Here is a 27932-nt window from a genome sequence, read left to right as displayed (position 1 = left end):
GGCAGCTGGCGTGTTGGGCAAGAGCACTCAGGCAGGACGGAGCCGTCGTGGGCTACACGAGCGATGGACACATGTGCCTGGTAGCTACACAGAACATCTAGACTTTGTCCTCCGAGGTAAGACCTTTTGGTTTCTTAGGATGGATGGGTAACTCGAGACAATAGTCGATTGAATTCCGTAGGTTATAGGTAATATTAATGTTTAACACATGTAGCTGCTTGCTCACACATATGCTGGGGTATGTATAGAAGCCCCTCTGAGGCAATAAATTGGTCTGATGATCCCATCTCTCTGTTTCATTCCCGACACCCTTCAGGCTTGGTCTCCGACATGGCAGATCCTGTGCGGCAGCTGGAATGCCAACCCTTTCTCTAGACCAGCTCTGCCCCAAGGCTATAATGCAAGCCAGACATGGGTACCACACAGGTAATTCTGAATCTTCTAGAAGCAACATTGAAAAGGTTAAAAAGACATAGGTGAAATTAATTTTAATTATATATTTTCTTTAACCCAATATATCCAAAATAGTATCATTTCAACAGGCAATCAGTATAAAAACTAAGCTCCTCTCCCCTAACTCCACATCTGATCCATTCCTGAGCTCTTTGAGATGCATCTCAAGTCCATCGTGGCCCCTGGTCAACTCGTGCCGCTTCTGTGTGCCCCCTCCTTCCCGCCGGAGCTGCTGGGCTGGTTCGCAGCTGCCCCCAGGTGAATTCAGAACCCTTCGGGACAGCGACGGCAGGCGGGTCTCTAAGAGCCCCTCCCTCGCTCTCCATGGGGTGCTCCGAGGAGCCCTGTCCCCACTGAGCCCCGGGCCCCGCGAGCTCTGTCCCTTTCCTTCCTGCCTTTCCCGCGCCCTCGTCGTGCCGCTGGGGCTCACCTGCCAGACCAGCCACCGGCTCCCAAACCCTCTCCTCAGGGTCAGCGACTGGGCGGACCCAAGTTCATACCCTGCACGAAGCAAAAACAACCCAAATCATCTTTATCCAGTACCGAGCAACTATAGAGGAAAGGAGACCAAATTCCTCACTCCCAAAGGTTTCCACTGACATATATGCTTGGGAAAAATAAAGAAAAGAGTAAAAAGGGGGAAATGGGTAATTCCATTTACAATTTAAGTAATAACAGGCATCTGAACAAACATTATTTTCCAGAAGTCAGTCAGTTTTATTATGCTATGCAATTATCTAAGGCTTTTGGATTAACACTATGTATTAGTTATATAGGTATTTGCTATATTCCCTATATGTTTCTATTATTTTTTCAAATTAAGAAGAAAAAGATATATTCATAGTCAACTTCTCCAAAATGTTGTCTATTTTCCTGTATTTTCTAAGAGTAAGCTTTACCTTTGTTCAATACTGGAGACTTTTACCCCATGGCCTTATTTTATCAAAGGGGTTTTTACATTTAAATGTCTGATAAACTGTTTGCATTGAGATTTAGTATTAAATGGACTTCTTAAAAATAAGATATTTTAAAAGAAAAGTTATAAATCTAAAAGAGTACAAGGGAATTCACAGAGGATTGCTTTTTTCACCCCTGTAATGTGTTTTAAAATGTGTAGTGTGATGAAATATTTAAAAAACAATACCTGGACAAAAAGTAGATTAGAAGTTACCAGAACAGGACTGAGGGAGGGGAAAGGGGAGTGATTGCTTAATGGATGATATAGGGCTTCTATTTTGAGTGATGAAATAATTTTAAGATGGTACCAAACATTGTAAATGTAATTAATGTAGTTAATGCCAATGAATTTTACACTTAAAATGATTTAGGAAAGAGATGTGGCTCAAGCAGTTGAGCATCTGCCTCCCACACGGGAGGTCCCAGGTTCAGTTCCCAGTGCCTCTTAAAAAAGACAGACAGACAATGAGCAGACAATGAGCAGTCAACAAGCAAAAACAAAATCGAGCCGGAAGTAGATGTGGCTCAAGCAGCTGAGCGTGAACCTCCCGCATAGGAGGTCCTGGGTTCAGTTCCCAGCGCCTCCTAAATAGTGAAAAAAGCAAACCAAAACAGACAACAAGCGGACAATGGGCAAAAACAACAACAAAACAAGGAGCAGACGATGAACTCAAAACAACAAGGAGCAAGCAGACGAGGAAGCATCTGGGAGGGAAATTATTTAAATGACAGCTTTTATGTTATATATGTTGTCACAACTAAAAACAATGCCTGACAAAACATTGCTGGAAGATATTAAGGAAGACCCAAATAAATGGAAAGACATCCCTTGTTGGAAACTGAGGCACAGTGGCCTCACAAGGAGAGACGTGCTGTCTCCATGGCCACGCTTGCAACCTAAGGAGTGCAGTAATTAAGAGTTCCTGGAAAATGGGATGAAACTGTTAAAGACTGAAAGAAAAGATGAGCACATACCTTTTGTAGTAAATAGAACACTTTTAGACTTTGCACCTTGAGATAAGACTTTTTGAGTTCCTTAGTAATGCTAATAGTTAACTGCTTGTTGCTGCTTGTTGTCATGTAGACTGGGGTATATAGAGAGCCCCTTGTAAACAATAAAGTTGTCTGATGAGTCTCTACTCACAGACCCCCTGATCCCAGCTCACTCATTCTTTCTTTATTTTTCTTTCTTTCTCTTTCTTCCACTCTCCTTTTGCTCTTTCTTTCATTCCCAATACCCTTCATGTTCAAATCTCCAACAATCCCTTATTCATAATTAGAAGATTTAATTTTGTTAAGATGCCAGTACTACCCAAAGCATTCTACAGATTCAATGCAATTCTGATCAAAATTCCAGCAGCCTTTTTGCATAAATGGAAAAACCAATTCTCAGATTCATATGGAGTAACAAGGGGCACTGAATAGCCAAAACAATCTTCAAAAAGAAGAAAAAAGTTGGAGGATTAATTCTAACCAATTTCAAAGTTTAGTACAAAGCTACAATTATCAAAATGGTCTGGTACTGGTATAAGGAAAGACACATGACCAATGAAACAGAACTGAGAGTCAGAGATAAGCCTTCACATCTATGGCCAGCTGATTTTTGACAAGGTGCCAGGTCAACTCAGAACAGAACAGTCTTTTCAAAAAATGGTGCTAGAAACACTGGATAGCCACATGTAAAAGAATGCAAGTATTTCCCTAACTCATTCCATATACCACAATTAACTCAAAATTCATCAACAACCTAAATAGAATATATAACCAGGGGAGCAGACGTGGCTCCGGCCGTCGAGCATCTCCCATGAGGGAGGTCCGGGGTTTGGTTCCCGGTGCCTTGTGGAGAAGGCAAGTGGAAAATGGGCAGACAGATGAAATAACTATCTGGGGGAAGGGTGGGGGATAAATTTTTAAAATAAATAATTGGACAACCAGCAAGATGGCAGCAGAGTAAGGTGCTCCTAGAGTCAGCTACTGCTACAGGGAAGTTAGAAACACCCAGAGCTCTCTGGAGCTAGAGTTTGGGGGCTCTAGAAGACCAGAAGAGCATCCTGCAACATCCCTGAAGGAATGGAAGGAGGAGACTGCCCATCTGCAGAGAAGACTTGTAAGTAGAGCACTCCACACCCAGGAGGCCGGTGCCCATCCTCCACTAAAGACACAAACCACCTGGGGAGCTGTTCTGCAGCTGGAATTAGAAGCTCCACCTCTCAAAAACAGGGGAGGAAGAGATGATTGGGCACCTACTTTAGCTACTAAAAAGCAAATTTGGCAGGCTAAAGTATAATCCTGAGAACAGCTAACGTTTGAACCTGTCCAAGTCAGAAAGAGGTCGGGAGCTGCCATCTGTACTCCACACCTGGCGTGAGGGGAAGTGGGGCTGACTGAAACTCAGTGCTGGTGGAGACTGGCTTCTTTCCATCCAGATCAGATTGCAGCTGTAGCCTAGGCCCCAGCCCCACCACCAGCACGGAGGAAGCTGCGGGGACCTGCGCCAGCCTCTCCAGGAGATTATCAGTCAAGCCACAGAGGCCAGTAGTCATCCTACTCTGGCAGTGCAACTTGTCCCAGGAGCTATTCTGTGGCTGGAATTGGAAACTCCATTTCCCAAAAAGAGGGGAAGAAGAGATGGTTGGTCATCAATTTCAGCTACTGATTAGTAAATTCGGCTGGCTGAAGTATACCCTAAGAACAGCTAAAGTTTGAACCTGTCCAGGTTGGAAATGTGGGAAACAAAGGCATGTTGTTTCCATGGAAGCAAGTTACTGCCTTGACCACTGAGTCAAGCTGTCCCTTATGATTATCGGTGCGGATCACAATCATGGCTGGGAAAGTACACCTACAGGCGGAACAATAACATATAAAACGGAACGACCTGAGTAACAAGATTCATGAGTATAGTTACTGATTTTTATAATAATAGTTCCAGTAAAGTTTGTTGGTGTTCATCAATCACTAGTTAATATAGAATGAGGTAAGGGTAATAGGTAACTTGATTTTGTGCTGAATGTCATGTATGTTAGGGGTATATATACTAGCCCCTTGACTCAATAAAGTTGTCTGATGAGTTTGAGAAATCAATGCTCTCAGATCCCCTGAACCCAATCTTCCTTTGTCTTTCATTCCCGATACCCTCAGGTCACCGACTCCGACAGGTGGCGCCCAAACGTGGGGCCCGAGGCAGAGGATTCATCAAGACACGGCAGCAAAGAATCTTCTACCTCTGGATCGGGAACGCGGAAAGCTGGAAAGTCTTTTTTAAGGTAAGGAGCGTCAAAATTAGTTATCCCGGGTAGATTGCTGCTTCATATTACTAAGTTTTGCTTTCTGCTAGCATCAGGGTATGGGTGATCAGCCAGGACGCTGGGAAGAATATTAACAAGTTTTAAAAATGCTTTTACATACAGTTGGTGTCACAATAAAAACAGCAGATTTACTTGAGCTTTTTGCCTTAATTCAGAAACATTGTTACTGGTTTCAGCCTCAGGGGCATAATGTTTTACATTTGAAACAGCGGAAATGTGTAACGAAAGCTTTAGGAAGAGTATATCAAAGAGGGGAATCCATTCTTTCATCTGTGTGGGCTTTGTGCCAGCAAATTGCTGCTGCCTTAGATCCTTTGCTGTCTGAGGAAGGAGAGAAAGATGAAATTACTATATTTTCTAAGCCCACAAGTAAATTTGAAATGAAAGAAAGTAAATTGGAACAAAAACAGGAGGTTGAGGCAAATGGGGAACCATCACGTTTATCCTGATATTAACCCTTTCCTCAATAAAAGCTCAGTGAAGTGTCCTAATGAAATATCTTCTGTGTATCCAGTACAACCCTCTGCACCTACTGAATTGCCTTCTGTTACTAAGCCTAAATTAGAAATGTTTTCAGGTGTTGCAGATGCTTTGCCTTAAGTTAAACAATTATTATCTACTTTCCCTGTAACATTACATGCAATACCATCAGATACAAAGAATCTGCAAGGGGGTGTCAAGTTTCATCCTGAGCCAAAACCTTTTAAACTATTGAAAGATTTAAAATGGGCAAAGATACTAAATAATGTCCTTGTTAGTGAAATCAGGCTTGTAAGAAAACTCTCTGTTAAAGTGTTAACTAAGATAAGGAAACTATTCTGGCAGCAACTCTGCAAACCCCCTGCTGTCCACATGACAATGTAGCTGTGGGCTGGTGGAGGTTAATAGAGTTAAGCCACTGAAAAAAGAGAGAAACATGGCAACATTGGTGTTCTGTTTTATTTCCATGCTAATTCTAATTGGGCTTATTTAACCAAGATAATAAAATCAGTACAAAATTTTTATCAAAGTTTAAAAAGGAATTTTCAGTTTTAAATCAATAGTTTACTCCTAAACATCAAGTCTCAGTGTAGTCTTACAGAGTAATAATCCAAAAATGTGTGTTAATGGTCTGTCTAAACTGCTAAATTAGAGTTTTAACTACATTTGTGCTGCTCAAGTTATCTTAACTGATTGCTGATAACTAATAAAAATGTTTCCAAGAACAAGCTTGCATGTTACAGGCAACATGGATTCCGGAAGAAATCTTAAGAAGTGATATTTAAAATGTGATAGAATGGAGAGCTTAAAAGCAGCTATACCAAGAAAGTAAGAATTAGGAGTTAATTGTAAACTGTATATTTCTGTTACTGTGTTGTGATTGTTCTGTGTTTGTTCGTTCAATGTCAGTGTATATTTTGATACCTCCGGATGGTAATATAAATTAATAAAAATTTATAAAAGAGCTCTATTCAAATGGCCAAAAATTAAATAAGTGCTTATATTAATACATAAGTTTAAATGTTAATAAGATCTCTACAGGGAAACGGACTTTGGCCCAGTGGTTAGGGTGTCTGTCTACCACATGGGAGGTCCACAGTTCAAGCCCTGGGCCTCCTTGACCTGTGTGGAGCTGGCCCATGCGCAGTGCTGATGCACGCAAGGAGTGCCGTGCCACACAAGGGTGTCCCCCGCGTGAGGGAGCCCCACGCGCAAGGAGTGCGCGCATGAGGAAAGCTGCCCAGCGTGAAAAGAAAGAGCAGCCTGCCCAGGAATGGCACCGCCCACACTTCCCGTGCCGCTGACGACAACAGAAGCGGACAAAGAAACAAGACGCAGCAAATAGACACAGAGAACAGACAACCAGGGGAGGGGGGGGGGAATTAAATAAATAAATAAATAAATAAATAAATCTTTAAAAAAAAAAAGATCTCTACAATGATAAAAATTGTGAGTCTTGATTAACAAAATTACTATAAGTCTTTTTATAAAAAGTTGTTCTTGCCTAGATTGAAATGAATAGCTTATTTTTCTTCACAGGATAATATGAAGGATATAAAACTTAAATGAATATTAAAAAGGTTAAAAGTTTGTGAGAATGCTAACTGAAATTTAATAAGTTTTTGCAAAAAAGTGTGTTTTGCCCTAAAGTAGGATGGCTAATTTTCATAAACTCTTGGAACTTAAATGCATGTGACAAGTTACAGAAAGTATTGTGGTAACTTTAAGTAAAAAAAAGAAAAATGTGTTCTGTAAAAGTAAAATCTGTCTTAAAATAATATAATTATAGTCTATATGGTTATAAATAATTATAAAAAGTCTTATGAAGCATTGTTTAAGTGTTTAAGTGGCTAATTCCAAAAGGTCATTATTAAACAAACCTGAATCAATAATAATAATAATAAAAGGTAATTTTATAACAGAAAAGCTTGGCTGCAGCCAGCCTCCTCTGACAACTTGCTTCTAGGAAACTGTTTCCAAGAAGGAAAAGTTTTATACCTTTTAAAGGAACATAATGTTCAAAACTGCTTTCTCAAAATCAAACTCTGAAAAGTAGCCTTTTATTCCAAACTAATTATAAAAGATTTGTTTTTTACCTTGAAAGAAAAATTATAAATGAATAAAAGGTGTTTTAAAGTGTTATAAAATTAACAAGTTTTTTCTTTCCTTTAACCGTCTGTTAATTAAAGTTGTATGAGTAAAAGGTTTCTATAAATGCTTAAAAGTGTATAAAGTTACCAATATTTCAGCATAATATTAAAAAGAAAAGTACAATGTGGTTAATTATGGTTTTAATTATTATAAGAGTGTGTGTCACAGAAACAACCTCATCATAAATTAAAGTAACAACACTGTAGTATGCAGCAATCCCAAACACTGCTAGTTTGTTGCAAGAAGTTAAAGTCCAGCTGTGTTGCTATCACTTTGTTTTAAAACTTGCTAAGACTTTCTTTAGTGTCTTCTTAGACAAATCAAGCCAGCTGCATTCCTCTATCCGTAAAAAACCCAACAATAAACTTTTGCAGTGCTTTTCAGGGCTATGTGCATAGCCCAACTATCTTGTACAGTATTTACCGATAGTAATAGTAATAAAAAAGCAGCATACGTTACTTCTCAAAAAGAACAGGCTTGGCAGACTCCATTCATGTCTGCTCAGCGTACTAAACTTGCTGCCATCATTAAGGTGTTAACAATATTTAAGAAACCTTTGAATATTGTTTCTGATTCTGAATATGTATGCCTTACTGTTAAGCATATTGAAACGGCTCATATCTTTATTGATGAATTATCTCAACCTTTTGCTGATTTGCAACATCTCATTAGATTAAGACAGCATCCTATTTACATTACACATATACGTTCTCATACATCTTTGCCTGGTCCTATAACAGCAAGTAATGCTCGAGCTGATTTATTAGTGGGGTGTTCACAAAGTGCTCGTGATTACCATGCTTTAACTCACATTAATGCTAAAGGCCTGTAAAATAAATATCAAAAGTTAACTACAAGCGCAGGAAATTATTTGTACTTGTCCTACCTGTGGACCACTAACAGCAGTGCCTTTTCAGGCTGGAACTAATCCCAGAGGCCTGACTCCTAATCAATTATGGCAGATGGACGTTACTCACATTCCATCCTTTGGTAAACTACAATATGTTCATGTTTGTATTGACACTTATTCTCATTTCATGTGGGCTACTGCTCAAAGTAGGGAACGGTTTCATCATGTTTGCTCACATCTCTGGTCTGCTTTTGCTGTGATGGGATGCCCTCTAAAAATTAAAACTGATAATGGACCCTCTTACATTAGTAAATCCTTTGCTTCCTTTTGTAGGAAATATGCTATTGAACATGTTACCGGCATTCCCCATAATCCTACAGGTCAAGCTATTGTTGAAAGATGCCATCATACTCTCAAGACTATGCTTTTAAAACAAAAAGGGGGAGAGGATGGTATGATATCACCTAAAGATCAATTGGCTAAAGCTTTATTTACCTTAAATTTTCTTAACATTTATGATTCTATGACACCGGTTGAATGTCATTTTGGACTTCTCAAACATCCACAGAAATTGCAGAATCTGAGAATCAACCAGTATTTTGGAAAGATGTTTTAAGTAATGAATGGAAAAAAGGCAGGGTTAAAGTTTGGGGGCGAGGTTATGCTCTTATCATTTCAGAAAACGGAGAAAAAATCTGGCTTCCGGCAAAAAAAAAAAAAACAAAAAAAACAAAACCTAAAACTGAAAAAGTGGAGTCTTCTACACATATAAATCCTACTAATAGTACATAAAACCAGCAATGGTAATACACATATTAGGCTTATATCCCTAATCCCCCATTACTTCAAGTGTTAACCTAGAAAAATCCTTCTTTTCCTGTTTATTTAAATAAAACTCATATATTTCCTAAACCCGTGGATAATAAACTACCACTTAAGTCACAAAAAGAAGGACAAAGGATTTATAATCTCCTTCTTCCATTTAATTTCCAACCTCTTTGCAATGGCAATCGCCCACCATGTATAACTGTAAAAAATAGAACTATGATCAATTTTAGCCATAATAATACTAAATCTTTGGCAACTTTATTCCCATCCTATCAATACCAAGAATATAAGTATCCAAGTTATAGTTGTCCTAAGAAGAATGCTGGCGATATGCAAAGATGGTATGAATGCCATATGGGAAGAGGATCTGTCGTTATATAGTTTGGGAAAGTGCCCCTATGGGGAATCCCAACAAATATAAGGGTAGATTTATTTGGTATGGTTTAAATAGCAAAGGACAACAAGTTAGTAATGTATAATATTACCCATGAATCTTTGTTTCTTAATGAAAAAATAATTTTTACTAAAAATAATAGTAATTGAAAAAATATAGGAAAATGGGTTCCTTTTCCAGGTGCAATAGCACTAGAGTCCATGATCAAAAACAAATATGGAAAGTCTTCTTAGGAGTGGCATCTACTTCTGAATGGAAAGGTAATAAAAGTATGGATGGACAATATTTACATTTGGATCAAATTCATCATTTTCAATCATGTGTCAGAGATCCTTATGTGTTTGTGGTAGGGAAGGCTACCATAACTGAAAATGCTTTGTCCTATAAGGATGGCGCTTTGTATACTTGCTTGTCTGAGAATATTTTACAGAATAGAGATATTATCACCATGGCTTGCCGAAAATGAGGAGTGTGGATCCCGGTGAAAATGCATCAGATGTGGCAGTCATCTCCTGAGAGTCATCTTCTTTTCCATCTGGCTAAAAGACTGTTGAAATGATCTAAGAGATTTTTGAAACTTCTCATAGCTGGCATTCTTGGCCTCATTGGTGTCATCACTGCTGCTGCCGCTGCTGCTGTTGCATTGCATGAGACGGTGCAGACACAGCAATACGTGCATGACTGGCACAAGAATGCAAGTGACTTATGGCATAGTCAGGAGCACATTGATGAAGGACTTAATGACAGAGGTAGTGATTTGGAATCTGCTGTTTTACACTTAGGAGATCAAGTGTATAATTTGAATTTGTTAAAAGGATTGAAATGTGATTGGAATGAAAGTAATGTTTGTATTACTTCTTTGGATTATAACATTTCTATGTTTCAATGGAATAAGATCAGAAATCATCTGTTAGGACACAAAGGAAATATGTCATTAGAAATTAAAGAATTGCAGAAAAAGATTTTTAAAATGTCTCATAATCAGATATACGTAGATAATGATAAGGACATCTTTAGTGATTTGATTTCACATTTAAATAAGTTTAATCCTGTTGATTGGTGGAAGTCTCAGCCTTTCTTATCTGCCTTAGGGATAGGGATATGTGTATTAATCCTGTTGCTCATGGTTGTCGCTTGCCTGGGGAAAGGGGTTTGCCAGAGACTGCACCGTGTGGACACAATGGGACAGGCTAATAACTTAGTACTTGCTAAAACACTACAATAGTACCCCATAGTCAGTAAGCTTGGCTGGTAGTCAATGATGGGTAAGACCCCCTGGGGGGCAACCTAAGACAGGCACAGTCACCCTGACTAAAACAAAAAGGGGGAAATGCGGGAAACAAAGGCATGTTGTTTCCATGGAAACAAGTTACTTCCTTGACCACTGAGTCAAGCTGTCCCTTATGATTATCGGTGCGGATCACAATCATGGCTGGGAAAGCACACCTACAGGCAGAACAATAACATATAGAACGGAACGACCTGAGTAACAAGATTCATGAGTATAGTTACTGATTTTTATAATAATAGTTCCAGTAAAGTTTGTTGGTATTCACCAATCACTAGTTAATATAGAATGAGGTAAGGGTAATAGGTAACTTGATTTTATGCTGAATGTCACATATGTTAGGGGTATATATACTAGCCCCTCGACTCAATAAAGTTGTCTGATGAGCTTGAGAAGTCAATGCTCTCAGATCCCCTGAACCCAATATTTCTTTGTCTTTCATTCCCGATACCCTCAGGTCACCAACTCCATCAGGACAGAGGCCAGTAGCCAAAATTTTGACTCTGCAACCAGCATGAGGGGAAGCGGGGCTGACTGAAAATCATAGTGATAGTAGGAACTGGCTTTTTTCACCCAGATAGACCTGCAGCCCCAGCCGAGGCAAGCCCCACCTCTAGCAGGGAGGAGGCTGGTGGGCCCTGCACCAGCCTATCCAGGTAACTGCAGGTACCATTGGCTGGCACAGACTGAATAATCAGAAGTCTACCGGGGCAACTGCAGTCATCTTGGATCCACACTACATAGATTGCTGCCCACACCTGCAGCTCCATCCCCACCCCAGGCAGGGGAGAAAAGGGTGTGAAGCCTCATCAGTCTCTCTTGGCAACTACAGTCTAGGCCTGCATAACTTGGATTATTCCACACAGCTGTGACTCTGTCCTGCCCCTGGCAAAGGAGAAAGTTGGAAGAAGCTTCATTGGTCCCTGGGGCAAGGAGGGAAGCTTGAGCCTCCACAGCTTACAGCACCAACTGCATGCTTGACTCCTACTGCACAACCAGCAAGGAAGAAAGCACAGGAAGCCCTAAACTAAAGAGAAAACCTGCACCCAGAATAAATACTCTAGTAAGCCAGATGCCAAGACACCAACAAAAATTTACAATCCACACCAAGAAACAGGAAGATACAGCCTGTTGGAGGAACAAGATAGGCCTCCAGGTGACATAAAGCAGCAGAGACAACTAATCATAGATTGTAGCTGAGCGGGGAGGTCTCAGTCTCGCTCAGGCCCAAGAGTCGGGGGGGGTCAGCTCCTACCAAACCGCCGGCGGGGGGTGCTCCAGGGATAGAGCACCGGGGCTCTCCAGGCGTGGGGGACGCATGGTTAGGAAAGAACCACGGAGACCGCCTGAGCGCAGGAACAGGTCTGCTTTATTGCGGAAGTACACTTGGTTATATAGGGTTGGGTAGAGGGAGGGGTTGGAGCTAGGGCGGGCTAGCTACGGGGTGGTAGTGAATAGGTGGGAGTGGGCGGGACTGGCGGAAAGGACAGCAACGGCTGGAGGGGGAAGATAACAACGGCTGCGAGGAGGGGTGGAGGGAGGCAGTAACAATTGCTCTCCTTTTGTTTTTAAGAAGGAAATAATGAGGGGAAAGGGGAATAGGCGGGGGAAGGCGAGGGGTAAGGGGGCAAAGCCGGCTGGCTATGGGCGAATGACATAGCATCTGGCCAGGATGCATGCATTAGCCCTCAGGGTCGGTGCGTGCCGGCGCTAGACGCACACCGAGCCTTGCCAGCGGAGCGGCCTTGCGATGCCTTAGAACCCCCATAGAAGGGAAGGAAATGACAGGGAGCGGCTAGAGTAGGTCTCTCGGGCGGAGAGGACAAAGAGGACGGTGGGGAGGGGGCTCTTCGGTGGCGAGGCGTTGGTAATGAACTTGCACGAAGGAGCTGAACACAGCATTGGATACAGCTTTGGCTTGATCTTTGGCAAGACTGACTACCCTCTTGATGCCCCAGGGGCCCACAGTGAGAATCAAAATGACGACAATGAGCGGGCCTAGAAATGGAAGGAGGTAAGAGAGGAGGGCATGAAAAAGATTGGAAGAATAGTTTGCGTTTTCTCGCTCTTTGCGGCGCTTTTCTAGTCCCTCTTGGACTTTTCTCAGATTGTCCTCGACTAGGCCGGTGGAATTGGCGTATATACAGCATTCTTCTCCAAGAGCGGCACAAAGACCTCCTTCTTTGAGAAGGAGGAGGTCGAGGCCGCGACGGTTTTGCAGGACTACTTTGGAGAGAGAGTTAAGAGAGTCTTTTAGATATTTGACAGCTTCGCGAAGATAGGTGATGTCTTCATCAACGGCCTGTCTGAGAGAGGAGAGGGCAGAAGACTGCGTGGTGAGGGCAGCGATGCCGGTGCCTGCCCCCGCGAGACCCAGAAGGGAAGCAACAGTTAGGGTTGCAGTGATTGGTTCCCTTTTTTGTAGGTGGAGAGAGGTTTGTTTGCGTAGCAAACGGCGGAAAATGTCAGTGTCAGAGTGGTAGAGGACTCGAGGGGCGAGAAGGATAAGCACACAAATTTCATTACTAGCACTGAGGGTGGCGACGTTGAGGCAAGGGGTTAGTCCAGTGGAGGTACACAGCCATTGAGAGGTGTTATGAGGGATTAAGAATCTGGCAGTGGTGCTGGGAGAGGAGTAAGCAGAGCAAACACTAAGGGAGGGGTGAGGGCCTCGACGAGAATGAACACAGTGTCCTGTGGAGGAAACAGACTGAAAGGTTAGGGGGACAGAGGAGGCGTTCCAATTGCATTCGGTGGGATTCTGTTTAGAGGATTCGCTGAAGGAGAGATTGGTGGCGACAGGTTCATAGGAAGAGAGGGGGAGAGGCAGAGCCAACAGTTCCGAGTGAGGTTGGGGTAAGATGTGTTTAAAGAGGTGTATGAGGCATTGATTAGTTTGAAGAGAGGACTGGAGTACTGAGCAGGGGGTAAGTGAGGCTTAAGAGCATGGGAGCTGAGGGAGGCTGTGGCAGGGGGGGTACCAGGTGGGGGAGGAGAAGGAGGTTGTGCCTTAGGGGGGTTGAGAACTCGATTTGGGCCGACAGCAGGGGGGGGGGGGGGTGAAGCAGACGGCTGTTTCTTTACAATAGTGAAGATAGAGCCATAATCATAGCTTTCCATGTATAGACGGAACCCCCATGTGCGACCTTGAAACCAGATGTTTGAGTTGGGGTCTTTGACTGTGAGCGTGATGTTATTGTGTAAAGCATTGCCCTTTTTTAGAGTGAGATAGGGGTCTTTGTTTGGGGCTTTTGACCAGCCATGGGCTATATATAGTTTCACAGCCCCAGGAAGGGCAGAAAAAATGTGTCGGGTCATGGCAGCCTCTTGCAGAGGCAGGGCAGATATAGTAGCCATGGACTCCATAATCCCAGGGGCCGTTGAGGCCTGTAAGTGAGCTGTACCAGCATCGATGAGTTTTGTGTGTAACGTCTACGAGAGAACTGACGACAGGAAGGTTAGCAAGATTACATATGTGCACTGAGAAAGAGGGAGCACTCGCAGTTACATTGAAGGCAAGGACTTTGTCAAATCAAGAGAGAGTCCAGTTGAAAGGTCGATGATTCTGATTGGCAGCGGCTGAGAGGGCGAAGAAGGCCAGGGCGCAGGAAATGGTCACGAAGCTGTAGAGAGGCATCATTTGACGAGGCAGCATCTGTGGAGATAAAAGAGAGAAAGTTCCTCGCTCTTCACGCGTGGAGAGCGGGTGGCATGAGGGGAAGAGAGGGGGTTTTTGGGTGATGGCTGGTGTTGGATTTGGGCGAACGGGGCGCAGTTTGGGCCACCATAGATAATGTTGTCTCTCACTGAGGGCATAGGGTGTTGATCGTTTGCTGGGACTAATGGGTCAGTGGCAGGCCGAATGCAGCGCCCAGGGATCCAGAGAGGCTGCGGCTCAGAATCTGGAAAGACACAAGCAAAGCCTCTCCCTTGTGCTAGGAGGGGAGCAGGATCTTGCCAACGATTGGTGGCAGGGTATTTCCAATGGACTAGGGGGACTTGCGAAGGCTGCCACATTGGCCCCCAGTGCTTGTGGGTGGGAGAAAGTCCTTGATTGTCAAAGGTTAGAAGATTGTGGTGAATGAGGCAGGCAGTCACAACGTCCGTTGGGGCCTTGTGGAGGGAGGAGGCTCTCTCCTTCTGAATGAGCAGTTTGAGCTGTTGATGAGTACGTTCGACGATCCCTTGTCCTTGTGGATTATACGGAATGCCGAAGTGATGTGTGATGTGATACATTTGCACGAAGCTGGCAAAGGCAGCACTATGATATGCTGGCCCGTTATCTGTTTTGAGATCCCATGGGACCCCCATGAACAGAATAGCTTGGCGGAGCGCTTTGACGCAATGTTTGGCGCTTTCCCCTGCAAGGGGGACTGCATAGCACAGATGCGAAAAGGTGTCAATTGCCACATGAAGATATTTGAGGCGGCCGAAGGCGTTGACATGAATGACGTCTAATTGCCACCTTGAGTTTGGGCGGAGGCTGCGGGGGTTAACACCCTGAGGCTGCAAAGGCCCAAGTGGCAACAATGGCGCGCAAGTCCTGCACGCGCGCACAAGGTGTTTGCAAGTTTCAATGGGTAGGTCGGGGAAGAGCTTCCGGATGGACTGTGCAGAGAAGTGGAATTGGGAATGCAGGAGCTTGGCTTGATTAACAAAGTCTCCAAGCCGCGGCCCGTCGGCAGGGCTTTCATGGAGGAGGACTGGGTTTACCTGGCAGCTGGACACAGATGCATCAGCGAGGTCATTCCCTTGAGCCAGCGGTCCTGGTAGGCCAGAGTGGCTTCTGATATGAGCAATGAACCAAGGCTGCTGCCTCGCCTCAAGCAGTCGCTGTACGAAAACGAGCGCTCGATCAATGTTTGAGTCACTCGGTAAGAAAGTGGCAAGCGGGAGGCTGCGGCACACTTGAAGGGTGTATAGGCTGTCAGTGAAGATGTTGAGAGACTGGTTTGGGTGGAGGTTAAGGACTGCAGCGACAGCTAGAAGCTCACCTACTTGAACAGAAAAGTCATTTGCGAACAGCAGTTGCCGTGGCTCAGGATTCCCAGGAGTGTATATAATGGCTGCAAATGCCGTTTTTGAGGCATCTGTGAAGGCAGTGATGGCTGAGGGGATTGGGTTCCGCGCGGGCAATGGATGGAACGGGTTGGAAAACACCAATTGAGACATTCCCTGCAGCAATCGGTGATGAGGATAGTGGTTGTCAAAGGAGCCGCGAAAGAGCTCTACCAGGCTCTGCATTTGGGCATTGTTCATGATGAGGGAGGTAACTTCCTTGGCATCTAAAGGCCAGACAATGGTGTGTGGCGGGATGCCATACGTTTGTATGGAGAGAAGTACTAAGTCAGTGGCCAACGCGATCCAGGCCCTTGTAAAAGGGCAGATTTTCAGGAGTTTGCTCTTTGACGTATGCAGAAAAAGGAGAGGGCCATCTTGCCACAAGAGACCTGTGGGAGTGATTGGCGTTGGCAGAACTAAAGCCAAAATTGGAAGGTTAGGGGAGAACCGCTCCAGGCGGCACTGCTGCAGAGCGGCGCTAACTTGCTGGACAACTTCTCGAGCAGCAGGAGTGATGGTGATGCTGTGGGTGGCTGCAGTTGGTGGGCTGTCTTTGGTCTGCAAGAGCTCGAAGAGGGGTTGCATCTGCGCTGTTGTGATGGGCAGTGCCGAGCGAAGCCAATTGATTTGTCCGCAAAGTTGTTGGAGTTCAGTCAGCGTCATCTTGTGAGAGACATGAATTTGTGGGCTTGTGGGCTGAATGAAGTGATGAAAATGAAAGCCCAGGAATTGAAAAGGAGGTTGGAGGTTTATTTTGTCTGATTGCACGGTTAAGTCCGAGGCTTGAAAGGTTTGTCATCACTGCAGAGAGCAGGTCATTGAGGAGCGCGCTGGAGCTCGCTGCTAAGAGAAGGTCATCCATATAGTGGAGAATGTATGTTTGCTCTGGATGAAACCTTGAGCGCAGCGGCTCGATGGCATGGTTGACATAGAGCTGACATATGGTTGGGCTGTTCCGCATGCCTTGCGGTAGCACTCGCCATTGGAATCGAAGCGCTGCGCCCTGGTTGTTGGTGCGTGGGACTGTAAACGCAAATCGTGGACAGTCTCGCGGGTGAAGAGGAATAGAGAAAAAACAGTCCTTGATGTCGATGGTCGCCGCGTGAAAATGCTGGGGGACTGCGGTGGGATGCGGGCATCCTGGCTGAGGTGACCCCATTGGTTTGATATGTTTGTTGATCTCACGGAGGTCGTGGAGAAGGCGGTATTTGCCAGTGCTCTTTTTGCTGATGACAAAGACTGGTGAATTGTAGGGACTAGTGGATGACTCTATGTGCCCTGCCTGTAGCTGCTCTTGGACGAGGGCGGAGAGAGCTTGCAGCTTGTGAGCTGGCAAGGGCCGCTGCTCGACCCAGATGGGCTCCTCTGTGTCCCATTCCAGAGGGATAGGGTCAGGTTTTGAGATGGGAGCAGTGGCCCCTAGAAGGGGGGGGCAGCGCAGCTGAGAAGGCTTCTGTGGTGATTCGGGCCTTTAGCTGGCTGAGGACATCTCTCCCCCATAAGATGTTCTGGACTGACGAAAGGACGAGTGGGCGAATTTGGCCTTCGTGGCCTTCTCGGTCGCTCCAATGCAGAGGCTGGGATGTTTTCCAGGAGGCAGCGGCTCCTGTGGCGCCGATGACTTGAGGGCCGGTTTTGAGGGGCCAGTGATTGAATGCGGCGATTTCGAAGGGAACACAGGAGACTTCAGCGCCAGAATCCAGAAGCCCATCAAGCCATTGCCCATTAATCTTAAGCTCTAATGAGGGTTTCTGGCGGTGTGTGATGGGCATTGTCCACATTATGGCTTGGGAATTCTCCTGGGGGCCTCTTGAGGGTGGGGCTGAGGCCTGCCCCCCTGGGAATTTAAAGGCTGCTGGGAACCTTGGGCGGCACAGCAGTCGCGGGCCCAGTGATATCCTTTCCCACAACGCGGACATGGCGTAGGAGGGCCCCTTGGCCGTCGCAATGGCGGGTCTGAGCGAGGCGCTGGGCCTGGCTGGGAGCACTCGCGGACGAAGTGGCCGGGCTGGCCGCACCGAAAGCAGACAGAAGTGGAGCCGGATGAAACAGCCATGGCAGAGGCAAGGGCAGTAGTGAGTGTTTTGACTTGTGGGTCGACGTCACGGCAAGCAAGGACCCATTCGTGCAGAGCCTTGTCGCGTATGGGAAGGACTACGGCCCGGAACGGCGCAAGGCACCCGTCAATGACTAACTCTTTGGCTAACGCAAATTGGGCATCCTCGCTGGAAATTTTCCGTTGACAAGCTTCCAGGACGCGGGCGACAAATGCTGGGAAGGTCTCATTGGAGTCCTGAAGCAGCTGCGCGAGCTTGGTGGGCTGCTTGGTGGAAACTAGAGAGAATGACCGCTGGACGAGGACTTTTACCCGGTGCCAAAACCCTGGGTCAATTTGGAGGTAAGAACGAGGGTCTGCATGATTGTTGGTCCCCGTGTATGCATCGGAGGGATCGAGGACGCCAGCTTGGGCATTCTCCATGATTTGCCGGTCAACAGCCACTTGGTAATGGGCGCGCCATTCAATAAATTGACCCGGCATTAAGATGGCACGGGCTAGTGCAATCCAGTCATATGGGAGAACGAGTTGGGTCCCTAACTCCTCAAGTAGTTGCTGCGCATAAGGGCTGCCAATCCCGTCTTCCTTTACAGCTTTGCGGAGGGTTCTGACCTCTTCCGCTGTAAAGGGTAGCCAAGTTTGGGGTCGCTGCGGCGTGGGCTGCGGATTTAGCGGATACAGCTGAGGGGTTTGAGGAGGCGTGGCACCGGGGGCCGATGGAGCAGCCAAGGCAGGTGAAGGGCTATTGCCGTACGGCGGCGGCAAGGGATAAGCGGAACACGGGTGAGAAAATGGCGGCTTAGCGGCTTCCGGGCGACAACAAAATGGTGGCAGGACCCTTCCGGGCGCCGGCCAAGATGGCGGAGCAGCTACATCCGGCGGCGGACAAAATGGCACGGGGGGCGCTTCCGGTTTAGCGGAAGATGGCGACCGTGCAGTTTCCGGGCCCGAACCGGATGCTGACTGGGCAGGAAGAGGCGGGTAGAGGCGGGAGGAGGAGGATACTGGCGGAGAAGAAGCCGGATGCGCGCCATCTTGGGCAGAAGTGGGGGAAGAAGGCGGAAGTCCGCCATCTTGGGGAGCGGCAGGGGTGGTTTCTGTCTGCTGCGGGGAGCTCGGGCGGGGAGGTTCACGCTCGAGAGCAGCAAGTTGGTCAGACAGAGAGTCAGTGTCGGCGGGCTCACTGGGATCACAGTCTAGAGGCCGTTTGGGAGAAGCTTCATAAACGGCTTCGGTTGGAGCGCCAAGGAGACAGGCATGAATGGCAACGAGAACGGGTAAGAGGCCTGCTGGGAAGGTGCGTTTCTCGTGCTCCATGGCAGAGGTGACTCGATCTATGAGTCGCGAATAGGTATCCGGGCTCCAGAGTTGGCAGGTGGCGAGCCACGGATTAAAGGGGAGCAAGAGATCCCAGTACTTTTGGAGCTGCCGCAAGGAGACGCGGACTCCATTGGCATCGAGCAGGGCAGCGAGGGCCCTGACTTGTGGCGCCTGACGCAATGAAGAAGAGGCGCCCATGACGGGATAGGGACGGGACGATGGCGAGGGGTCCCTTGGGGCTCGTCTGGGCGAGGGGTCCCTACCTGGAGAGGAGGACGATCACAGCAGCAGCAGCAGCAGAGAGGGGCCGGGGGAAGAGCCGCCACGTTGGGCGCCAGTTGTAGCTGAGCGGGGAGGTCTCAGTCTCGCTCAAGCCCAAGAGTCGGGGGGGGGTCAGCTCCTACCGAACCGCCGGCGGGGGGTGCTCCAGGGATAGAGCACCGGGGCTCTCCAGGCGTGGGGGACGCGCGGTTAGGAAAGAACCACGGAGATCGCCTGAGCGCAGGAACAGGTCTGCTTTATTGCGGAAGTACACTTGGTTATATAGGGTTGGGTAGAGGGAGGGGTTGGAGCTAGGGCGGGCTAGCTACGGGGTGGTAGTGAATAGGTGGGAGTGGGCGGGACTGGCGGAAAGGACAGCAACGGCTGGAGGGGGAAGATAACAACGGCTGGGAGGAGGGGTGGAGGGAGGCAGTAACAATAGATGTTCAAACAAATCTCCTTAATAAATTCAATGAGATGGCTAAAGAAGAGGAAGGCTATTAAGAAGACTCTGGATGAGCACAAAGAAGAATTTGAAAGCACACATAGAAAAATAGCAGATCTAATGGGAATGAAAGGCACAATAAAAGAAATTTAAAAAACACTGGAATTATATAATAGCAGATTTGAGGAAGCAGAAGAAAGGATCGGTGAGCTTAAAGAAATGGCCTCTGAAAGTGTACATACAAAAGAACGGATGAAAAAAACAATGGAAAAAATTGAACAGGGTCTCAGGGAAATACATGGCAGCAAAAGACATATAAGCATACATTGTCATGTGTGTCCCAGAAGGAGAAGAGAAGGAAAAAGGGGCAGAAGGAATATTTAAAGAAATAATGGTAGAAAATTTCCCAACCCTATTGATATCCATGTCCAACAAGCACAATCGTACTCCCATCAAAAGAAATCTAAATAGATCAACTCCAAGACACACACACACACATACTCATCAGAATGTCAAATGCCAAAGACAAAGAGAGATTTCTAAGAGCAGCAAGAAAAAAGCAATGCATAAGATATGAGGGATATCCAATAAGATTAAGTGCTTATTTCTCACCAGAAACCATGGAGACAAGAAGACAGTGGTGTGATATATTTAAGATACTACAAGAAAAAAACATCTAGCCAGGAATCTTATATCTGGCAAGATTATCTTTCAGAAATGAGGGCAAGTTTAGACTATTCCCAGATAAACAGAAGCTGAGACAATTTCTAAGCAAGAGACCAGATTTTCAGGAAATACCAAAGGGTGTTCTAGAGTCTAAAAAGAAAAGACAGGAGAGAGAGACCTGGAAGAGAGTCTAGAAATGAAGATTATACCAATAAAAGTAACTAAAAGTGTCAAAAGAATGGTGAAAATAAAATATGACAGATAAAACTCAGATAATCAGGAATAAACTTAACCAGCAATGTAAAAAACACATGTATTCTGAAAACTGCAGTTCAATGTTAAAAGAAATCAACAAAGGTCTAAATAACTGGAAGAACATTCCATACACATAGATTGGAAGACTAAATATCATTAAGATATATTCTATTCAAATTGATATACAGAGTCAATGCAGTCTCAATAAAAATTCCACCAGCATTTTTTAAAAACTGAAAACACAATTATCAAACTTATTTGGGAGGGTAAGGGGTCCTGAATAACCAGAAACATCTTAAAAATGAAAAACTAACCCTCATCTCTGGGCTTTAAATCATACTACCAAGCTATAGTGGTAAAAACAGCATGGTACTGGCATAAAGACAGACATAATAGACCAATGGAACCAAAGTGATGGTTCAGAAACAGACCCTCACATGTATGGTCAAGTGAGATTTGACTACCTTGTCATACCCACACAGCTCAGGCAGAACAGTCCATTCAACAAATGATGCTGAAAGAACTGGATATCCATAGCCAAACAAAGGAAAGAGGACCTATCACACCTTATCGAAAAATTAACCCAAAATGGATCAAAAACCTAAAAATAAAAGCAAAACCCAAAAAGTTTCTAGAAGAAATTGTGCGAAAATATCTTCAAGACCTGGTGGTAGGTGGTGGATTCTTAAAGGAGATAAGAGGAGGACTGAGATGGACTACTGATGTTTAGTGTATGTAGAAGTTTTAATTAGCTTTACTGTGAAAGTGTGGAAATATATAGAGTGGATGGTAAAACACAGTAACAACTAGTTTATAAATGGGGATGTGGCTGAAAATGGTAGTCTAAGGATGCAAATGCCTTGACAGAATGTTAGAGAAAAATCTAGGAACTGAATAACACAGTAAACCAAGACGTGGATGAGAACTGTGGTTGATGGTACAGATACAAGAGTGTCCTTTGTTAGCTACAGTAAATTTATGCTTTTGTAGGGTGGTGGGAATGTGGAGAAGAATGGGAAAAACACAACTGGAGTGACCTATGGACTGGGGTTAACAATAATAATGTAATATTCTTGCATCTATGCCAAAGATGTACCGTGTTGATAATGGGGGAGTATGGAGAATGTGTGTCAAATGTACACTATGGATGTGGTAACAACCCAATTATATTATCTGTAACAAATGTTCCACCATGGTGTGGTGTGTTGATAGAGAGGTGTTGTTTGGGTATTCTGCACATGTGAATGATTGCTTTATAAGTTTACAACTTCTGTCATAAAAAATATATTTTAAAAAATAGGACGGGTTGGGGGAAAATACACCAAATGTAAGATAAAGAGTATAATTAGGAGTAAGATTTTGACAATATTCTTTCATAATTTGTAACAAACATCTCACAATAAGGCAGTGTTGGTGGTGGTGGGGGTTGGTGGACGGGACCCCTGTATGATGTTACGCATGTTTGCTTTGTAAGTTCAAAACTTTTATTATACACTTATTTATTTATGTTCATATATAAATGATATAAAGATAATAATAATAATAGGTGAGTTAGGGGAAAATTCTTTGGCTAGTAGTAACATTTTGACAGTGCTTTTAATCATTAGTTAAAAATTTTTAACAACAATGCAAGGTAATGTTGGTAGGGTGAGGTATGAGAGCCCTGTATGATGTTATGTGTGTTTATTTTGTAAGCTCACAACTATTACTATACACTTATTATTTATGTACGAGTTACATACTTCAATAAATTTTTTAAAATAAAGAAACAATTTTTTGAAAAGAAACCATAACCATGAAACTCTTAGAAGAGAATGGGGAAATCCCCAGGTCTTTGGATTTGACAATGAATTCTTATTTGGGACGTCAAATGCATGAACTACAAAAGAAAGACAGATCCAGTGGACTTCATCAATATTAAAAACTTCCATGCCTCAAAGGACATTATGAAGAAAATGAAAAGACAACCTTTAGATTGGTGTATATTTACAAATCAAATGTCTGACAAAGATTTAATAACAACCCCCCTTAAGAAGGGTCAGCCTCTCAGGCTCTGGCCGAGCCGAGCTAGGACGGAGGCTGGGCTGATCTCTGCCCGCTGACCTCGCAGTCTCTGGGCTGCTGCACATCTTCAGCCCAGACCAAAAACGTGGGATCCTCAGTGCCCAGAGGCCCGTGGGAGAAGGAACAAGCCGGAGGCCCCGCTGGGGCTTCCTGCTGGGAAGCGGCGGTGCCGCCGAAGCTCCTGGCATGACTGCTGGAAGTGGGCACGGCACAGCTGGGTCGTCCTCTGGCCTCTTCCCACCTCTGAGGCTCAGCTGAGCACCTTGGCTGGAGCCACTGTCCGCCAAGAGGCTCCTGGGGCCTCTCCACTGCCTGAAGGGGATCTTGGAAGCAGAAGGCTCGTTCCTTGTATAGAGGCCTGGGGCCCAGTTATAGGCCTTGCTGCTTACTCAAAACGCAAGGAAAAGCTGAACCGTGTATTTGATCCTGACGCTACCCAGGCACACGTGATTTCAGCTGCAGTGGCAGAACCCCAGGGTAGCAGTTTGATATTACTGATGAATTCCAAAAAGAAATATTGGATTATGTTTGTAAACTAATCTTTTCCTCTGGGTATATTAGATTATATTCGATTCATAGGTTTACTTGATTAAGCAATAATGTAAACCTCTTGTGCCAGTAGGGCATTGTGTCCCCAACCCTTTTGTGGATGGGGACTCACAGATAAAAGGCCTGGCAAAGGACAGAGTTGAGGGCTTTTGATGTTGGAGTTTGATGCTGAAGCCTTAAGCTGGAGCCCAGGAAGTAAGCTCACAGAAGAGAGAGATGCCAGTCCCAGGGAGAGAGGAACCCTGAGTCCAGGAAGAAGCAAGCCCCGGGAAGGTACGAACCTTGAACACAGAGAAGCAAGACCCTGGAATGAAGGAACCCAGGAAGTGTGACCCCTGACACCTATTGGCAACCATCTTGCTCCAATATGTGAAAATAGACTTTGGTGAGGGAAGTAACTTATGCATATGGCCTGGTATCTGTAAGCTCCTACCTTAAATGAATACCCTTTATAAAAACAACAAATTTTTGGTGTTTTGCATCAGCACCTCTTTGGCTGTCTAGTACAGAATTTGGTACCGAGAGTGGTGTAGTTTTTGCAATTACCGAAATGCTGGAATGGTTCCATAAATGGGTAAGGGGTATTTTTTGGAGGAATTGTGAGATGCTTGATGGAAAAGGCCTAGATTGCTTTGAAGAGACTATTGATAGCAATGTGGATGCTAAAGAGGCTTTTTTTATGCCTTAGAAGTAAATGATGAAACTATTATTGGAAACTGGAGGGAAGGTGATCAATGTTTTAAAGTTGCAGAGAAGATTAACTCCTGGTGTTTTATGGAAGGAAGAATTTGCAAATGGCAAGCCTGGGCATTCAGCTGAAGAAATTTCCAAAGGAAACTGAGAGAATATGGCTTGGCTTCTCCTTGTGGCTTATAGCAAAATACTAGACGAGAGAGAGATGCTGAGGACTGACCTGTTGGGCACAAAGAAAACAGAAACTTACTCCAGAAATTCCAAGCCTCTGGAAATCAACCTCCCAGATGATAATGCCCATTTGGGAACTTAACTAAACTTGGAACTTGTACATCAAGACTGAAGAAGCAGTTATCTAGGAAAGACTTGTGGAAAGTCTTACTGTCTGATGGCTTGGACCTCTGCTTCTTGCATGCAAAACCAACAAGGTTTTTGAGAGCTGTATGAAGAAAACCACTGTCAGCCTGGAATAAAAGGGACATGGAAAGGAGAGATTGAAGGAGAAATGACTTCAAAAAGAAAACCATGGCAGCTGAGATCTGGAATTTGGACATCACCTTGGGCCAAGAGAGGAACCCCACTAGTGTATGCAGAGAGGGTGAGTTTGTCCCAGCAGTTGAAGAGGGTGGATGTTCCTGTCCGATGTTCTGGGAGAGATTTGCTGCCCCAGGGTACAGAGAGGGTGGAGCACATTCCCCAAGGATTAAGGAGGTTAAAGTCAACATCCCACATGTCTGAGAGGGGTGGACCTGTTCCCCAAAGGTTAGGGAAGGCCAGGTGGTCAGCTCGTTGCTCTGAAAGGGTTGAGCCCATATGCCAGTGGTCAGGGGGAATGTTGTCTTCACGTCACTGTATGAGGGGGGTTAAGACTCTAACCCAAAGGTTGGGTGAGGTGTGGCAATCACCCCAACATTCTTGGAGGGAGAGGTCTGGCGCTTGGTCAACACCGAGATGCCCGATGAGGGTTGAACCAAGAAATGGCCATTGGGCAAGCCTGTGGAGAGGGTGGGTTTCCACAAGGCCCCAAGGAGGAGAAAAAACATCTTCTAACGAATGACTCTTAGACTTGGAAATCGAACACAGGATGCCCTGCTGGTCTACTGAACTGTAGAGAAACCATGACTCATGTTTCCCTCCCAATTTCTCCTTATTGCAGTGAAAATGTTTATCCTTGTCTGTCCATTCATATATTGGAAGCAGATGAATTGTTTTGTAAGTTTCAGAGGTCTATAGCAGATGGCTTTGCCCCAAGACAAACTATTTCTTTAAATTGATTATGATATGATTTAGTACTTGCATTGTAACTGGTTTAAGGTTCTTTTTGAATATTGTAATTCTTTTTGGAATTCAGAGGGTGTAGTGTAGCAGTTTGATATTATTGATGAACTCCAAAATGAAATATTGGATTATGTTTGTAAACTGATCTTTTCCTCTGGGCATATTAGGTTATTCTGGATTCATAGGTATATTAGTCAGCCAAAGGGATGCTGATGCAAAATACCAGAAAATGGTTGATATTGTAAAGGGTATTTATTTCAGGTAGGAGCTTAGAGATACTAGGCCATAAGGCATAACTTACTTCCCTCACCAAAGTCTATTTTCACGTGTTGGAGCAAGATGGCTGCCGACGGCTGTGAGGGTTCAGGCTTCCTGGGTTCCTTCCAGGGTCTTGCTTCTCTCTGGGTTCAAGGTTCCTTCCTTCCCAGGGCTTGTTTCTTCCTGGGCTCAGGGTTCTTCTCTTCCTGGGGCTGGCTTCTCTTTCCCCTGTGAGCTTACTTCCCAGGGCTCCAGCTTAAGGCTTCAGCATCAAACTCCAAAATCAAAAACCCTTGCATCAAAAGCTCCAACTCTGTCCTTTGCCATGCCTTTTATCTGTGAGTCCCCACTCACCAAGGGGTGGGGACTCAAAGCCCTAATGACGTGGCCCAGTCAAAGCCCTAATCATAACTCAATCATGCCCAGTACAGACCAGATTACAGACATAATCCAATATCTATTTTTGGAATTCATAACCATATCAAACTGCTACAAAAGGTTTACTTAATTAAGTAATTATGTAAACCTCCTGTGCCAATAGGGAAAGATGTTGGCTGCTGCCACCTCAAAAACTTGTGCCACAACTATAGTATATACACATGAATTTGTAAGAGCAAGACTACAATGGGAAGCGGACGTGGCTCAAGCAGTTTGGGGCCTCCCGACCACATGGGAGGTTCTGGGTTCAGTTCCCAGTGCCTCCTAAAAAAGACGAGCACGACAGCGAGCTGACACAATGGGGCGGCACAGTGAGCGGATGCAAAAAGATGACACAGTGAACAGACACAAGAAGGAAACACAGTGAGAGACGCAACAAGCGGGCACAGGCGGCTCACGCCATTGGGTGCCTCCCTCCCACATGGGAGGTCCTGGGTTTGGTTCCCGGCGGCTCCCAAAAAGAAGACAAGCACATAATGAGCAGACACAGAGGACAGACAGCAAGTGCATATAACAAGGGGGGAGAGAAATAAATTAATTTAAATATTTTAAAAAATAATGAGGGGAAGAGAAATAAAATCTAAAAAAAAAAAAGACTACAAAAAGAAGGAACAAAATGTAGATCTCTTTTCAGATCTTTGGCTGTTGAGGAAGAAGGCTGTGGTCTCTTCATGGTGGGCAAACAACCCGCCTGGGGGGCAGGTCCCAGGCCCAGGCTTCACGGCCGCCGCTTGTGAACTGGCGCTCTCCAGGCAGCGGAGGGCAGCGCCTGGCTGCTGTCCAGAGGGGAGACCGAGAGCTTACAGCGGACCGCGGCCCAGCAGAGCCAGCAGGTGGACAGCAGGAAACAACTGGGAACATGAGCTATGCTAAGTGGAAGTTTGCTGTAGGAATTGATATGATTGTCCACATTACACGTTCTTTTTCGGAAATTTGAAAAACTGTGGCTGCCTCCAAGGAAATGCCTTTAAAAGCACTCCTTTCTCAAAACTGCCATTTTCTCTGCCATGTCCCCTGACACACGAGTTTTGTTTTACGAGAGTCAGAGCACAGTGTAGTTTACTCCGTGAGCCTTTCCCGGCCTCTGTAGTCACAGTACAGTACGCAGTCAGAGCACCCTACAACACGCACTGGGACCAAGCCAGGACTGACAGCCATCGGTTTCCAGCTTCTGTTCAGTCCTGTAAAATTACAAAATAATAATAGTAAGGTTCCCCACCAGAACCTGGCGTAATTTTATTTGGCATTAGTATTACTGTTTTTGACAACCAATGAATTAGTGTCTAAGTATCTTGTAAGTTTTTAATGCTAAATTGTTTTGGTTTCCACTTCTAACAGGTGCTTGATGTTTAGTATAATGTGGACATTTAAATTTTTCATTAAAACACCAAACTCAAATGGTAATCGTTTGGGATAGAATAAACCAGAAAATGTTGATTCTTGGCCATTTCGGTGACTTAAGCATATTCTCATATCTTTTCTAACTTTATGATACATGAGTGAATTCAGCTGACAGATGTACTGTCTTTTCCTTGATTTATTAACTGTGAACCTGAATTAGCATCTGTTTATCATACCTAGGCATCATTTACTTAAAGGGGAAAAATTAATCACTTCTGAATTTTTCTCTGCTTACTTCTGTTTATTTGTTTATTTATTTTATTTTATTTTACTTTTTAGGAGGTACTAGAGATTTGAACCCAGGACCCCCTACATGGGAAGCAGGTGCTCAATCACTGAGGTACATCTGCTCCCCTCTGCTTACTTTTGCATTAAGAATTTAAATATTTGAGTTATTTCTAGAAGCACTATATAAATTACATTTATTTCATAGAGAAAATTATCGTTTTTAGCTTTCCCCTTATAAGTTTCCTTTTTAAAG

At 44.8% G+C, this 27932-nt stretch overlaps 1 long non-coding RNA gene across 2 annotated transcripts; it reads left to right on the top strand.

The window, feature by feature from the left end:
- LOC111760177 (uncharacterized) lies at positions 1-27932 on the top strand. 2 transcript variants are annotated; one of them, XR_009182130.1, is made up of 4 exons: positions 1-116; positions 317-426; positions 4549-4673; positions 27731-27932. It is a non-coding gene; the product is annotated as an uncharacterized lncRNA (long non-coding RNA). The 2 variants fall into 2 exon arrangements; XR_002793941.2 differs by lacking the exon at positions 27731-27932 and having other exon boundaries at positions 4549-6229.

The sequence above is a fragment of the Dasypus novemcinctus genome, chromosome 20, assembly GCF_030445035.2.
Source record: "Dasypus novemcinctus isolate mDasNov1 chromosome 20, mDasNov1.1.hap2, whole genome shotgun sequence".
In the NCBI taxonomy this organism is placed as follows: domain Eukaryota; kingdom Metazoa; phylum Chordata; class Mammalia; order Cingulata; family Dasypodidae; genus Dasypus; species Dasypus novemcinctus.
The sequence above is the reverse complement of the archived record's forward strand: the minus strand, read 5'-3'. Positions and strand labels throughout refer to the sequence as shown.